This window comes from Furipterus horrens, unplaced genomic scaffold, assembly GCF_987537825.1.
Source record: "Furipterus horrens unplaced genomic scaffold, mFurHor1.1.pri manual_scaffold_2, whole genome shotgun sequence".
Lineage (NCBI taxonomy): Eukaryota > Metazoa > Chordata > Mammalia > Chiroptera > Furipteridae > Furipterus > Furipterus horrens.
In genome coordinates, this window is record NW_028327172.1 from 138,668,910 (window position 1) to 138,683,103 (window position 14,194).

The 14,194-nt window shown below is 40.5% G+C and overlaps 1 long non-coding RNA gene across 4 annotated transcripts in view; it reads right to left on the reverse strand.

The window, feature by feature from the left end:
- The window catches only part of LOC150019577 (uncharacterized), a 44,041-nt gene extending 33,787 nt beyond the window's left edge, over positions 1–10,254 (reverse strand). For 3 of the 4 annotated variants that reach the window (XR_016509065.1, XR_016509066.1, XR_016509063.1), the window contains exons 1-2: positions 9,590–9,636; positions 2,397–2,486 (exon numbers count right to left, since the gene is read on the reverse strand). This is a non-coding gene — a long non-coding RNA (uncharacterized LOC150019577). Of the gene's footprint in view, positions 1–2,396; positions 2,487–9,589; positions 9,637–10,197 lie in introns of those variants that run through there. The other variant, XR_016509064.1, reaches the window with a different exon arrangement.
- Between the last annotated feature and the right edge of the window lie 3,940 nt (positions 10,255–14,194).

A 14,194-nucleotide genomic window follows, 5' to 3' on the forward strand; every position in this document is an offset into this window, starting at 1 on the left:
TTCGATCTTCCAGTCAGGGCACATCAGTGAAGGAAAATTCTGACTCCAAAAAACCTCCACTGCCTTGCGGCATACCTCTTCAGGGGAAAGGCTAGGGGAGTAAACCCCGACAGAAAATCCGGAGCCGGAGTCCCTCAGGCGGTTTGACGTTGTAGTCAACACTGGCAACTCCTGCGGTGCACCTGAAGCCAAGCTGTATTGACTCCGTCTTTCCCTTGGACCCTTCAGCTGCGAAGAGAGGGGGGGTCTGCTGCATGGGCAACAGCAGACCCTCCATATCACCCTGCCCAGGCTCTGTAGCTTCAGCTTCACTGGAGAGGACACTCCAGCGTCATCGCAAGATGTCGACTCAACACGGGAGGAGACAGATACCGTGTCACTCCCGAGTCGGACTGCACAGCCATTCTCGGCTGTGCAGATAGACTCTTAAGAAGCTACACCATCGTCTCTCGAGACGGACGGCTGCCGACGATTATGGCCAGTTAGCTGATGGTAAGATTTTTAATCAGGATTGCAGATGGGTCTGCCTAGGATGCTCACAGCAGATGGATGAGGACTGATGTAATGTCACAGCCTCGCAACAAGATTTTGGTAAAGACTTGGAGCTAACAATCAATGTATGCTGCTGGTTTCCATAGACGAAATGTTTGTATTCCTCACAATTAATTTATTGAAACTTAATCCCCATTGTGATGATACTAGGAGATGTGGCCTTTGGGAGGTGATTAGATCATAATGGTAGAGCCCTTATGATTGGGATTAGTGCCCTTTTAACAGAAAACCTCAAGAGCTCCCTTGATCCTTCTGCCATGTGAGGACACAGCAGAAAGGGGCAGTCTATGAGTGAAGAAGCCCGCCTAAAAACACCCCACCTCTGCTGGCACTTTGATCTCAGACTTGCCGGCCTCCAGAATTGTGAAAAAATGTTTGCTGTTTAAGCCACCCAGTCTATGGTGTTTTGTTACAGCAGCCTGAACAAAATAAATCACTGATCTTCCCAATCTGGAATCCAGTCAATCCTCAGCATTTGTGGATTTTATATTTACAAATTTGCCAACTCACTAAAATCTATTTGTAACCACATAGTGATACTGACAGGAAATTTGCAGGCGTATGAGGACATGCAAAGAGCAGTGAAACTGAGTTGCCCTGTGTACGTGTTACCACCCGAAGCTGAATAAGTCGTCACTCTGCCTTCTGTTTCAGCTCTCGTACTGAACAATGTCCTTTCTCATGGCCTATGTAGTGCCATGTATTTCACATTTCTGTGCATCTTGTTGGTGATGTCACCGTTTGAAGTAGCTCCCAAGCATGGCACTGAAGTGCTGTCTAGTGTTCCTAAATGCAAGAAGGCTGTGATGTGCCTTACAGAGAGAGCACGTGTGTTAAATGAGCTTCATTCAGGCCCGAGTTCCAGTGCTCTGCCTGTGTGTCCCCTCTAGGGAATCAACAATATGGCACATCCACAGAAAGGAAGAAAAAATGCACTGATCTGGATGCCAGGCCACTCTAAAAGTGCTAATGAAGCATCCATAGTGTGTGACAAACCCATGGAATAGGAGCAAAATCTCTGGGTTCAGAGATGAAAACTGATTAAAACAAAAGGAAAAAACCATGGTGGACACCACTGTTGTGAGGCTGAAAGCCAAAGAAATTTATGGTCATGTTACCCAGGGTCAGGAAAACGTTAAACTCTTCTCAGCTAGTGCTGGCTCACACATTTCAAAAGGCAATCAGCATGAAGAATGTGAAAGTTGTGGGTGACTGGGAGGCTGTGGAAGAATTTAAATATGCTTGCTAGGTGTTGTATCTGAAAAAAATTGTGAAAGAGCCAGTTGTCTGTGCCGATGAGACTGCCTTGTTTTCCAAGTGTGTGGTGTTATTGTTGACAAAAACGCTGTGACCAGAAGCACGCAGGAACATAGCTCTGTATTTCCCTTTGACATTCAGTATTAACTAATTCAGCATTACTAGTGACTTTATAGAACAAAACCACCCTAAAAAATGTGTGCACTGAATAATCAACTTATATGAATTGGATTATTAAGAAGTGAAAGTGAGAGTAGACCCTCCACTTTTATATCTAATATTTTATTCTCTACTATATATATAATATTTTATACCATCAATATTGTGATTCTGAGGTCCTATGGTTTAGGAGTCAAATACCCAAGGAATAAAATTTTCTAACAAATACAATGAAGGTCTCTCAAATATTTTTTAAATTCTTTATCAGACATGGCTATGGGGGGGGCAAAAAACTGAATTTATTTACTAAAGATTGTGTATTTATTCTTACATGCTTAAAATTCAGTCACCTTCAAAGTACTCTCCATTTCATACAATACACATATCAAGATGTTTTCTCCACTGCTCAGAACAGTTTTTGAACTCACCAATTTTGATGCCTTTTATTGCTTCTGCCATTTTTTGTTTCACCTCTTCCATATCTGCAAAACATTTCTTTCTGAGGATTATTTTTTATCCTGGGAAACAAAAAAAATGTTGCTGGTGAGATCAGGTGACTAGGGAGGGTGAGGCATGGGGATCATGCCATTTTTTTGTCAGAAACTGCCGAACATTCAGTGTGGTGTGGGCAGGTGTGCTCATAAATCACCCATCATGAAATGGGCAAACACGATGAAAGAGTCTTGAAAAAAATTCACTGAAACTGAACGCAGCCTCTCACAACAATGCCAGCTGGTGCACTGGTTCTAGGGTTCCTAGAACACTAACCCAGTGGGGGAAGCCTATACTACCAGAGGCCTGCCCTCCAGAAGATAATTCCAGGTTTTTGCCCCGCATATGTATTTGTACAGCGGTGTATTTGTGTGTGTGTGAGGGTAAGGGGGTGCAGGTAGGGAGTTTCTCATGAGCTGACAATGTTATCTACATTGCTGGTCACCACTATTCCTTTTCAGCCTGTTCTGAGCTTGTTTTCATGCTCATTATTCTACTGAAAATGCTTCACTAATGTTCTTTGTATTGCCAAACCCAATGACTATGTCTCTGATCTAATTTATTCTCGGTGCTTCTGACTTAGTTGACCACTGTCCTCTTTTCAGACTCTTCTCTCCAGTTCTGTGATCATTTACTCTCATTCTACTTTTTCTCCTATGTTACTAACCTCTCCTTTTAAGTCTCCTTTGCTAAGTTCTCCTTCTCTACCCAATCATTAAAATTTGATCCTCCTCAAAACATGGTCCTGAGCCTTCTTCTCTTCAGTGTCTTCTATCTCTAAATATTTTCATCCACTTTAATATCTTCACATACAATTCATATGCCATGTCTCCCAAATTAATATTGATAGCTCAAATCTCTCCCCCTAGCTCCAAACTGACATATCCAACTGCACAACATAACATCTCCACTTGGCTATCCCACGGTTCTCTCTAAATCCTTATGTCCAGACAGACCTGATGCTTGTCACCTCAAAGTTCTGCTTCCATCTCCAATCCTATCCCTCATTCTCTCCCTACATGAACAATGACAACACATTCAAGCGGGAACCAAAATTAAAAATGGAGAAATTATTTTTGACTTGCCCCTTTTGCCAATCTCTTGCCTCCACTTAAACCCTTCAGCAGATTCTACTTCCAAATATATTTCAGTTCCACCTACTTCTCTCCATGTTTGCTGTCCTGGGGCCTGCCATAAAGTAGGGTAGGGGTAGGGGGAGGAGAGCATCATGGACAGTCCAAACTTCTACAACCCCAAGTTTGTGACCCTAGAAGGAGATAGATGCTCTCTCCCAGCATTAACAGGTAAAATCCCAGAGAAGAAGAGGCCAAGTTTGGGTCATGTGGAGGAGAAAGGGCAGCTTCCCAAAGGTATGGTGGTGCTGTTACCAGAAAAGCAAAAGGGAGCCAGACAGAGAGGAACACTATCTGTGAAGAGCGGAGGCTGGTGACAGACTCTCACCTCCTTACTTGTCCTTTGCTGTCCTGTGTACATCTCCCAGGCAAACCAGATGCTTGAGGCAATTGGTTCTTAAATAAATTGTTATTATAATGCCCCCAAGCTTTGAGGATTTTCTAGAGCAGGTAATGCATAGAACTTGGAAGTAAAAGAGAGCCTTCTAAGGCTCTGAAAGCATTTGTCTAGATTTTGTTGCATTAATGGGTATGGTAATAAGCAGAAGGTATCTACTTCTGTGGTGTTTTATTTTATTTTTTCAGTCTTTCAGGATGATTTCAGCTCTGGGTTCCAGATTGGCAGGGTTCCAGGACATGTATATATTCATGTAAATATAACTCCTTAAATTTATAATGTAGCTACAATTATCGTCGTCGTCGGCGGCGGCGGCGGCGGCAGCCGTCCGTCTCGAGAGACGATGGTGTAGCTTCTTAAGAGTCTATCTGCACCGCCGAGAATGGCTGTGCAGTCCGACTCGGGGGTGACACGGTATCTGTCTCCTCCCGTGTTGAATCGACATCTTGTGATGACGCTGGAGTGTCCTCTCCAGTGGAGCTGAAGCTACAGAGCCTGGGCAGGGTGATATGGAGGGTCTGCTGTTGCCCATGCAGAAGACCCCCCCCTCTCTTCGCAGCTGAAGGGTCCAAGGGAAAGACGGAGTCAATACAGCTTGGCTTCAGGTGCGCCGCAGGAGTTGCCGGTGTTGACTACAACGTCAAACCGCCTTAGGGACTCCGGCTCCGGATTTTCTGTCGGGGTTTACTCCCTTAGCCTTTCCCCTGAAGAGGTATGCCGCAAGGCAGCGGAGGTTTTTTGGGGTCAGAGTTTTCCTTCTCTGATGTGCCCTGACTGGAAGATCGAACCAGCAACACTTAGCTTGCAGGCCGACGCTCAATCCACTGAGCCAAACCAGCCAGGGGAATCTACAATTATACGCCTGAGAAAATTTATACTTGAAGAACTAAACAGTAAGACCTATATAAAAAGAGGTCAAGGTGGTTTTCTTCCACCCCCATGCCTTATCTCCAAACACAGTAATTCAAATTAGTCAAATAAAACTCCCAGGGCTTCTTTTAATGTTTTTAGAATTAGGGAATTCAACTGGAATTTTGATTTTCCAAAACAAAAACAAACAAGAAAAAAACTCACAGGGTCAGAGACAGTAGTTCTAATCATTCCTATTCTTCTTCTGAACAACCAGCAGAGGGCGAAACAGAACAAATAAAATAAGTGGAACCTGAATTTGTCCAAGTTCACACAAAACCTGAGTGACAACAATGAGTCCTAACTCAAGAACTTAGAAAGGGGTAAATATGGTCTTGAACACTCATTTGACTTATCCATGATGTTTCCAAGTTATTTCTATAAAATTTTAGTTTGTGATAGAAGTTACATTTTTTTCATCCAGGACCCACTCATATCACAACCTGCTAGAGACCAATTTTAGAAAGGTAGGTACTCAGAAAATGTACTGGAGAAGGCAGAGAATACCAAGTATTTCTTAGTCTAATAACAGGACTTTTCATGCTTGTAGCAACTAGAATATAACCTCCCCTGAACACTTAATTTATAAGAAAGGGAATCAAGAGAAGTAAAACTTGTTCTCATATACCCTATGTTCAAAATGAAGGCACATAGAAGCACTATTGTAAGAAAAGGTAAAAAATTTATAAATCTTATGTTAGATAAGGGTGAGAACATTCTATTAAAATTTTAAAATATGTAATGTATGTGTGGTCTCTGCCCAGTTCAGTTGCCTTTTGGGAAAGCACTCTTTATACTATAATTCAATGTGTCAAAGATCAATTATATTCACTTATTAGATTAAATTATAAAATACAGTTGGGAAAAAGTGTGGAGAAATGAACAGTCATGTACACTATTGGCTGGACTATAAGTTGCTATGACTTCTGGAGACCAGTTAGGCCAATCATAACTCCCTGTGAATGTTCTACATGATCCCTCATTCTCACTTCTTCTTTCCTGTAAGAACATTAGCAAAAGTGTCTGAAAATATCTGTATGAGAATGCTAATCATATTTAAATTTAAATGAATCAGTTTGTTGAGTAATATGCGTTTAAAAAGTATAATCACATATAAACTATCAGTTAATATGTATATTATGTTACATGGTTAGAAGTGGTTTCTTCTGGGAATAGAGAATGGTGGAGGAAAGGGAAGGATAAGCACTTCACATTTTACTGAATGAAGGAAGCACAAATTCCTTTATAAAGATGTTTAAGACCAAATTGAACACTTATATAGAGTTCCACCCAGGGACACCTAAGTTAGAGCTCCCCCTAGGGAGCTAAAAAAATCACTCAGAATGACAGGTCTGGAAGAACAAAGGATGGAAAAGCTAGTTTTCCATGGAACTGCTGTTGATTACCTAAAATTTTTGACTTAGTGGCTCTTTAGATCTCAATTTGAATCAGCAATATAGAGTTAATTATTGACCTAATAATCCCTAGAATCAATCAACTTTATATCTGAATGCTGATTCTCAACCAGATCATTGGGGGCATATCAATATGTAATTGCTGAAAAATGCAAATGATATTATCCCAATCTGGTTGATTAAACTATGCCACCCATGTAGCTTGATTTCTAAATGACATTGGATTCTTTAATTAACACATATGCATTTTAAAGAAATATTCTACACTTCTTTTTCTTTTTCCCCATTAATGAGGCCATTGTGTCATTAACGTGGCTATTGTGATGATGATAATTGCCCTTTTCAAAAATTCTATTTGCTGCAGCAGGAAAGATGGTGGCTTTAGTAAGCTGACCCATCATGGCCCATACTTGGCCCATGATAGGGGTCATTTTTTAGAGTTGGTTGGCTCTGGCAAGGTCAAGATCTGGTCTGCCCTTTTGCTAGGCAGTCTTCTCAATAGCACTCTTCTCTGCTGATGTGGTACACTTTTATTTTATAAATCCTCACCTAAGGATATGTTTCTTGATTTGAGAGGGGGAAAGAGAGAGAGAGAGAGAGAGAGAGAGAGAGAGAGAGAGAGAGAGAGAGAGAAATCAATGTAAGAGAAACAGCGATTAGTTGCCTTCCAAACATGACTCAACTGGGGATTGAACCCTCAACCTTTGGGTGTGTGGGACAGTGCTCCAACCAGCTGAGCCACCTATTCAGGGCTTATGTGTTATGCTTTGCGGTAAAATTGTTTCTCTTTCACATTCTATATATTCACCTCTTACTTTTTAGCCTTATCCCGGTTTTACACCCAGCATGTTCCTCCAATCTCATTTAATTTTGTCTTAGCCTCTCCCCATATCTAATCTGACAAGAACCCATGAACTGAGGGAAAGAGAGCCAACATTAAGGGGTATATACCAGGTACTGCGTGAGTTGCTTTTCTGACATCTGTCACTTGATTCTGCTAACACTACAAGAGAGGACCTATGACCCTCACTATCCCAGTGAAAGAATAAGTTCATTTAGGCTTCTAGTAGGAAACAGATGACATATTCAAATTGGGTAATTTAAGGAAAGTTCAATAAAATCTGACTATTTACAAAGATGCAAGAAGGCTGTAAGAAAAACCACAAGGCATCTACAATACCTTGAGGCTAGTAACATGCCCAGTTACCCCCACTAAAGTAGCAAAAGAAGGGAGAGTTGCAGGAAGCAGGAGAGAGACAGGCTGTGTGGAAAGAACTTTATAGGAGCTATGACTTAGTCAGAGGGGACACAGCCAGCTCAAGGTGACCTTGCAAAGAGGGAGCTGGAGTGCTAAATGTCTTGCCCTCACAATCTACACTCCCTTCAGTCTCTGACCAATGTTCCCCACTGGCCAAATACAATTAGAAGCCAAGGCCAAGAGACCCCGGTGGCTGTGTTTCATACAGGTTGGCTTCCTGGAGTACAGAGCAGAAAGACATCAAGAACTGGAGGCGCAAAGGGATAATATCTAATAAAATCCTCTTCCCCTCTAAGTAGGCAAGATTCTTAAACAGTTATTCTTCTCTTGAAGCTTCTTTAATGCTGTCATAAGTACAAACTACTTGTCTAGTATGCTCATGTAATATCCTGGATCCCTTCCAAATTCTGACTGTGTATTTAATGTTCAAATAATCTTTATTCTAACACTGAAAACCTATTAGAAAGCTCTAATGTTGCCATCTGGGATAATTTTAGATTTCAACAGGTTTTCACAAAGAATGTAAGCAAACCAATTGCTTAAGTTGGAAGAAATGTCAATGCTAGTAAAGATTGATTTTCTATACTTCCTCTCTCTAATTAGTTGCTTTGGACATCAATGAGTTGCACAAAAAAGAGCCACAATGATTTGTCTGATTAAGTAGCTCCAGCAAACCAGAAAGGCCAGAGCATAGCATTGTTAGCTCTTTGACGGGCTATGTATGTGAAGCCATGCTGAGCTGAAGAAACACTGAGATGCTCAAGGGGATAACAGAATAAAAGCAGATAACAGGAGGAGGGCCTTCAAAGGAAGACTTGATTTAAACCAGTGGTCTAGAAAAGCCAAGGAGCATATTCATCAGTGTAGAAGAAAAACACTGCTAATTGGATACTTGCTACCATGTGACAGGCACTATGCTAAGTGCTTTCACATCATATTTCATGCAATCTGCAGGACAGCCCAGTGAGATATTTTTATTTGGAGCATTGTACGTGTGAGCAAAGTAATTTGCCTAAGGCACTACAAAACAAAATCAGAAAATCCAATAAAGAGGCATAGTTTTCAAAAGGTTTTACATCTGTTGTGACCTCAGACACAATCCCATCATTTCACCATTTTCAATCATTGCTTGTGTCTTCAAGAAAAGTGGTAAGACACAAATGATAACTTATTCTGCCTATTTATTGCATCAATCTGGAAGAACAGAATTTCTTCTGAAACCAGCTCCTTTTGGAAAATATTTTAAATGATTATCACAGCACTTGGAAGCATTCCTGAGAAAGAGTTAGCCTGTAAAATCTTTTCCCCAGAATAGGCATAAAGGTTTCATACCAGACCTCAGCTCAGAATAGTCCTCGGTTGTAATCCTTACAGCAGCAAGCACATGAATAGGACACATAAGTGGAATTAAATAAATGCTTATTCAATGAGTAGTCAGATAGCACAGTATGTAATGGCAAGAGACTTCAGAAGAGTAAACACTGGTTTGTTTATCCATAAAAAATAATCAAACTAATCTTTTTATCTCCACTAGTGCTATTGCATCTAATTTCATTTTAGTGTGGGCCAGTGACTCCCATTACTCATCCACTTAATATCCACCTCACTCTAAAAAATGAATACAGGAATAACCAGGCTAAAATGTAAATCCAACCCAAACACGAAGTGGAAAGTGAACAAAAACTAATAAGAAGAAAGATAATACCTAATGTTAATTACGTGCCAGGCCAAGTGAACATATATTTTCTCATTTAATTTCCATAATAACCATTGTCCTCATTTTATAGATGAAGACACTGAAGCTTAAAGAAGTTAAGTAACTTGGCCATGGTCACATAAATAATAAGTGACAAGTGACACAGTAGAAATTTAATTAAATTCTAGAAGATAATCATATAAGGGCAGCCCTTAATATCAACAAAGAGACAGGGAGTAGGAGGTGCCACGCCTTTGCCTTGGTGGTGGTGGAGTCATTATGGAGATGACTAATGTATAGGAGACTCAATAGCTTCCTTACCCTGGTGAGGGCATCACAGTGATCACCTGGCTTGCCCTGGAAAAAAATGGGGAAACTTGTGCAAAGAGCTAGAGCTGACGTCCTGGCTCCATCACTTTCCTTATCTCTCACCTTATCTCTCTGAACCTCAGCTTCTCAACTTGTCATATGTGAATGGTAATGCTTCAAAGGGTGTTTATGAAGATCAGTCAAAGTGCTTCAAAATCCATAAAGCATTGTGCCACGAAATTTTTCAGTTATTTTCTTCTACTGATAATACTCCTAGCCAGCAAGACAGGAAATGCTATAACATAAAATCCTGGGCAATACACACGTTAGGAACGGTTTGTGTGTAAAGACAAATCTATTCATTCGCCACAGTTCACAGCTCAGGGGCTCTTCATTCAGTGATATAAGGAACCCCAAGGAAGAGATGGGGGTGGTGAGAGATGGCAAGTGGGATTAATGCTAATTTTGTAGGGCAAAGAAGGGCTTAGAGAATGCCTTTGAAATGGGAAGGACCTCTATTTTACTAGGGACAGAATAAGTTCAACTATAACACTATTGTATGGTATTTAGGCATACCCTGCATTGTTGTTCCAAGCTGTATTTGAGGTAAGGTGCCTTACCTTTCTTTGTACCACTTTATGGTTTTCAAAGAATTTCATATTGATGATTTCAATTGATGGTATTTTTATGTTGTTGTCTTCTTAGTTCTATTAAGGAAGAGAGCGTATATAGACAAAGGTGATAAATTACTTTTATTATCTGCAAGGCTGTTGAACGATTTTAGACCCAAGTTGTTCTCCAATAGCTAATAATTTTTATTTTTTGCTCCTTTGTTTTTTTATCTGTAAATAGAGTAAAATGACCTTGTATTGTTTTTCACATCTAATAAGATTATGTACATAAGACGTTTTGGTAAATTCTAAAGAAAAGGCATAAGCCTTGTGATTCAAACCCACAGCAACTCCAAATCAAAGATGCAACACGGGGTAAGCCAGGAGAAACCCCTAGATCTAGGCAGCATTCACACATAAAGGAAGTTCACACAACGTGCAGAGAGAGGGAGCTGCATTAACTAGGGACCCCAGAGGGTCCGCCCAGATGCTTGGACATTCAAAGCTGGCACTGAGCAAATGGACTCCTAAAAATCAGAGCCGGCATCAGGGTACTCACCCAGCCATCTGACTCACTCACAGCACCTGGGCCCGAGAAAATGTTATTTCCCAAATCCTGCTTTCCTTCCCCCATCTTCCCCAGCCCCACATACAATCTGGACAGTCCATAAGGTAGAGGATAATTTTAGGGGCTTCCCCAGAGCCTGGATGGATGCTTTCCAATCATTTATTTCTGGCCTGTGAAGTCAGATGCACTATTTCTTTATACATGAGAAAAAATGAAATCAGTTTCTATTTGCAGAGTTGAGATGGGAAAAAAAAAAAAAAGAGAGAATTGCACACAGCTCTGTCACAGACTTGGAAAGGGCCTACCTAGGTGAGAGGAGAGCAAGGAGGCAAAAGAGAACCTCAAAAGGAAGAAAGTTCAGTTTGTTAACCCCTGAGAAGTGTCCCAGATGCTTGGCCTCACACATTTAAGTACACTTAAGGTTTTGGAGCAAAGTTGATATATAATATCAGTGAGATTTCTGGGTTCATTTTAACCACTGATTACATGATGTGATTTGATCATCATAGCCATTTCAGCAGCAAATCACTGTGTGTCTGTGTGTCTTTCTGGAAGTGTGTGACTCTGTATATGCTTCTGACCTCTCCCACACCACCCCACTTTCTCTTAACAGACACATAACACATTTTAATGTGTATAAAATTTGGTTAAAATGAACATCGAGAATAAGCTTGTTGGGGGAAAAAAGACTTGGGGTGGCTAGATTTCACACCGATTCAAGAATGAAATAGGGAAGAATAAAACTGACAAGATTACATGAACAAATTGTATATACCCAAATGTGGTTACAAATGAAGTCATCTTATCACTTACACCCACAACTCTGCTAGCCAGAGAACTCCATGCACATTCTGAGACATCAGATTCTCTTCCAAGAACCCCTTCTTCCTTTGGTATCAGTCGTTGTGCTCTGGGGAAAACTACATCACGTGAGCTCTTGAACCAGCCATTGGACTGTACTGTAGCCAACTACCCATTTCTGCTCTGCTCAGGACATCAGTGCTCCCCATGCACTGAAAGACTTCCTCCTCTGAGTTCTGCCCTTTGAAATGGCTCCATAGCAGAGTTGCTTGGATCATCCATCATGTCAAGCTCTTTTTCTTTTTTTGGCAGAGGGTATAGCTGGGCTCAGGGGACAAAGGGAGAGGAGAGGGCGTTCACACAACAACCACTATACCTTTTTACAATCTGCAATCGTAGCCTCTCATATCCTCTTTCTGAGCCTGGTCCAGCAGCCCCTCCTTGTAATTCTCCTTCTGTCATGAATATCTGCACACCCATCCCCACCCTTAACCTTTATCTCACCCTATCCCAACCTCCCACCTCTACTCCTTAACCCCACCCTCCATCTTCCCAATGATGATGGGATTCTGTCATTGATGAACCTAGTTCAAGTTTAGTTTTCACAAGATTTATTCCCTACCTAAATCTCTGAATACAAATAGATTCCAGGGGTTATTGCACAGGGGCTAAAGCTCTAGTTGTAAAATACAACTGCTTCATATTTCTTTCTCAACCTTTCAAACAGAAGCATTTTATTCTTTACCATTCATACCATCCCTAAGGGTCCATTTGCCAGCAGGCTCCTGCATACCCTGGATGCCAGGATATACGTGCTGTTTCTGACCTCTTCATTACAATATCAGTGATGGCAACTCACATTTGTCTAATGCTTGACATTTTATAAAGGATGTTCACATTTATTGCCACACAGAGCCTCACATCATTTCTGTGACTAAAGCAAATCAAATAAGGATACTTTTGTTTTAGAGCTATGAAAACTGGCACTCCAAGAGGTAAGAAGATTCCCCCAATAGCATTCAGCCAGTGAGGAGATGAGCCAGGCTCAGAATGTAGATATTAAGACTCCCGGTGCAGGTTCTTTGCAATTCTTAATGCTGCTTCTCTTTAGTTTTCAGCCCATGTGCCTCTCTATAGGCACCCTCACTGGACTTTCAGCCAAGTTCAAATAATCTCCGTGAAAGTAAATTCCTATGTGTTCAGGCCTTCCAACAGAGTTTCTGGGGAAGCAGGGCATCACTACCCACTCTTTCCCACCAGAAATTCAATAAGGAAGCCCACTGGGTAAATGTTTTTTGGATTAAATTAATTTTGGAATAATCTAGCCTAGCCTCCAGCAAGAATTCTCCACCCACAGCATGAAACATAAAGGTCTGATGAATAAAATCTTGACTGATGGCATGAATTTGCTTCACTTGACTTATTTTGAGGATATGTGTTTGCAAACCATTTGAAAAATAAAAGAATACTCCGTGTTTAATTATATTGTAATCTATGGTTGAATTTTATTTAAATGGCATTTATAATTGGCACATTTTTCAAGTACTGCTTCTGCCAGAATTGTATGTAAAAGTACATTATCATCACATGTACCACTACAGACTAAGTTAGCATCAGTATACATCCCATAGATAAGAGACAAGTCATTAAAGAACAGTGGGTGTCACATTTCCATGACATACTATTAAATATATCCAGATATAAATTGGTTCCCAGATTTTGCTAAAACAGCATATGGCATATGTTCAAAGTTAATAAATATTGATTGAGTACCTATGTTGTGCTCTGCAATGTGAAGAATTCAGGAAAATGTAAGGTATGTCTAAGGTAGTCAAAGAAGAAAGACAACTCAGGGATATTAGAATCAAGGGGAAAATAGACAATAATAACCATAATAAACATCGTTATTATATGTTATTTGTCAATTACAACATGCCACATAATATGCTAAGTACTTTGTTTGAATTCTTATTTAATCCTCATAACATTTCAATGAAATAGCTACTATTATTATTCTAATTATACAGAAAAAAAGTGAGACACAAACAAGTAATTTACTTAAGGTCATATAGCTAAAAAGTGGGGGAGCCAGGATTGGAAGCCTAGTATCTCATCCTCTAGCCTGTGTACTCTTGGCCTCTTTGCTGTGACTTTGGGGAAGGGATCAGAAAAGGCTGGGTTTTTACTGTAGCCCTGAAGATTGTGCAGTTAGGAAGAATGAAAAGAATGAGGATAGGTCATCATATTATAGGATAGACAAGGGCAAGAATTTGTATTTGACATGTGAGGATCAATGGAAGGAAATCAACGGCAGGAAGTACAGTTAGCTAGGCAGAGTAAGACACTTGAGAGAATACTTTAGAAATAACCTAGGCAGAATTTAGAGACTCTTACGTAGGAAAGTGACAATGATAAAGTATTGTGGTATTCTAGTAGCAGATTCAGGGAAAGTGGAGAGGAGGGAGGCTTCAGGGAAGCAAACCAATTAGGGGCTTATTGTGAAATCCCCTTTAGACCTTACTGTACATATTCAATAAATGTTTGTCAGATCAGTGGATGAAGACTGGCAGGGATAAAAATAAAGGTACAAATCCAGGAAAGAATGTGCAGGCATCACTGACAGAATGTTCATGAAAC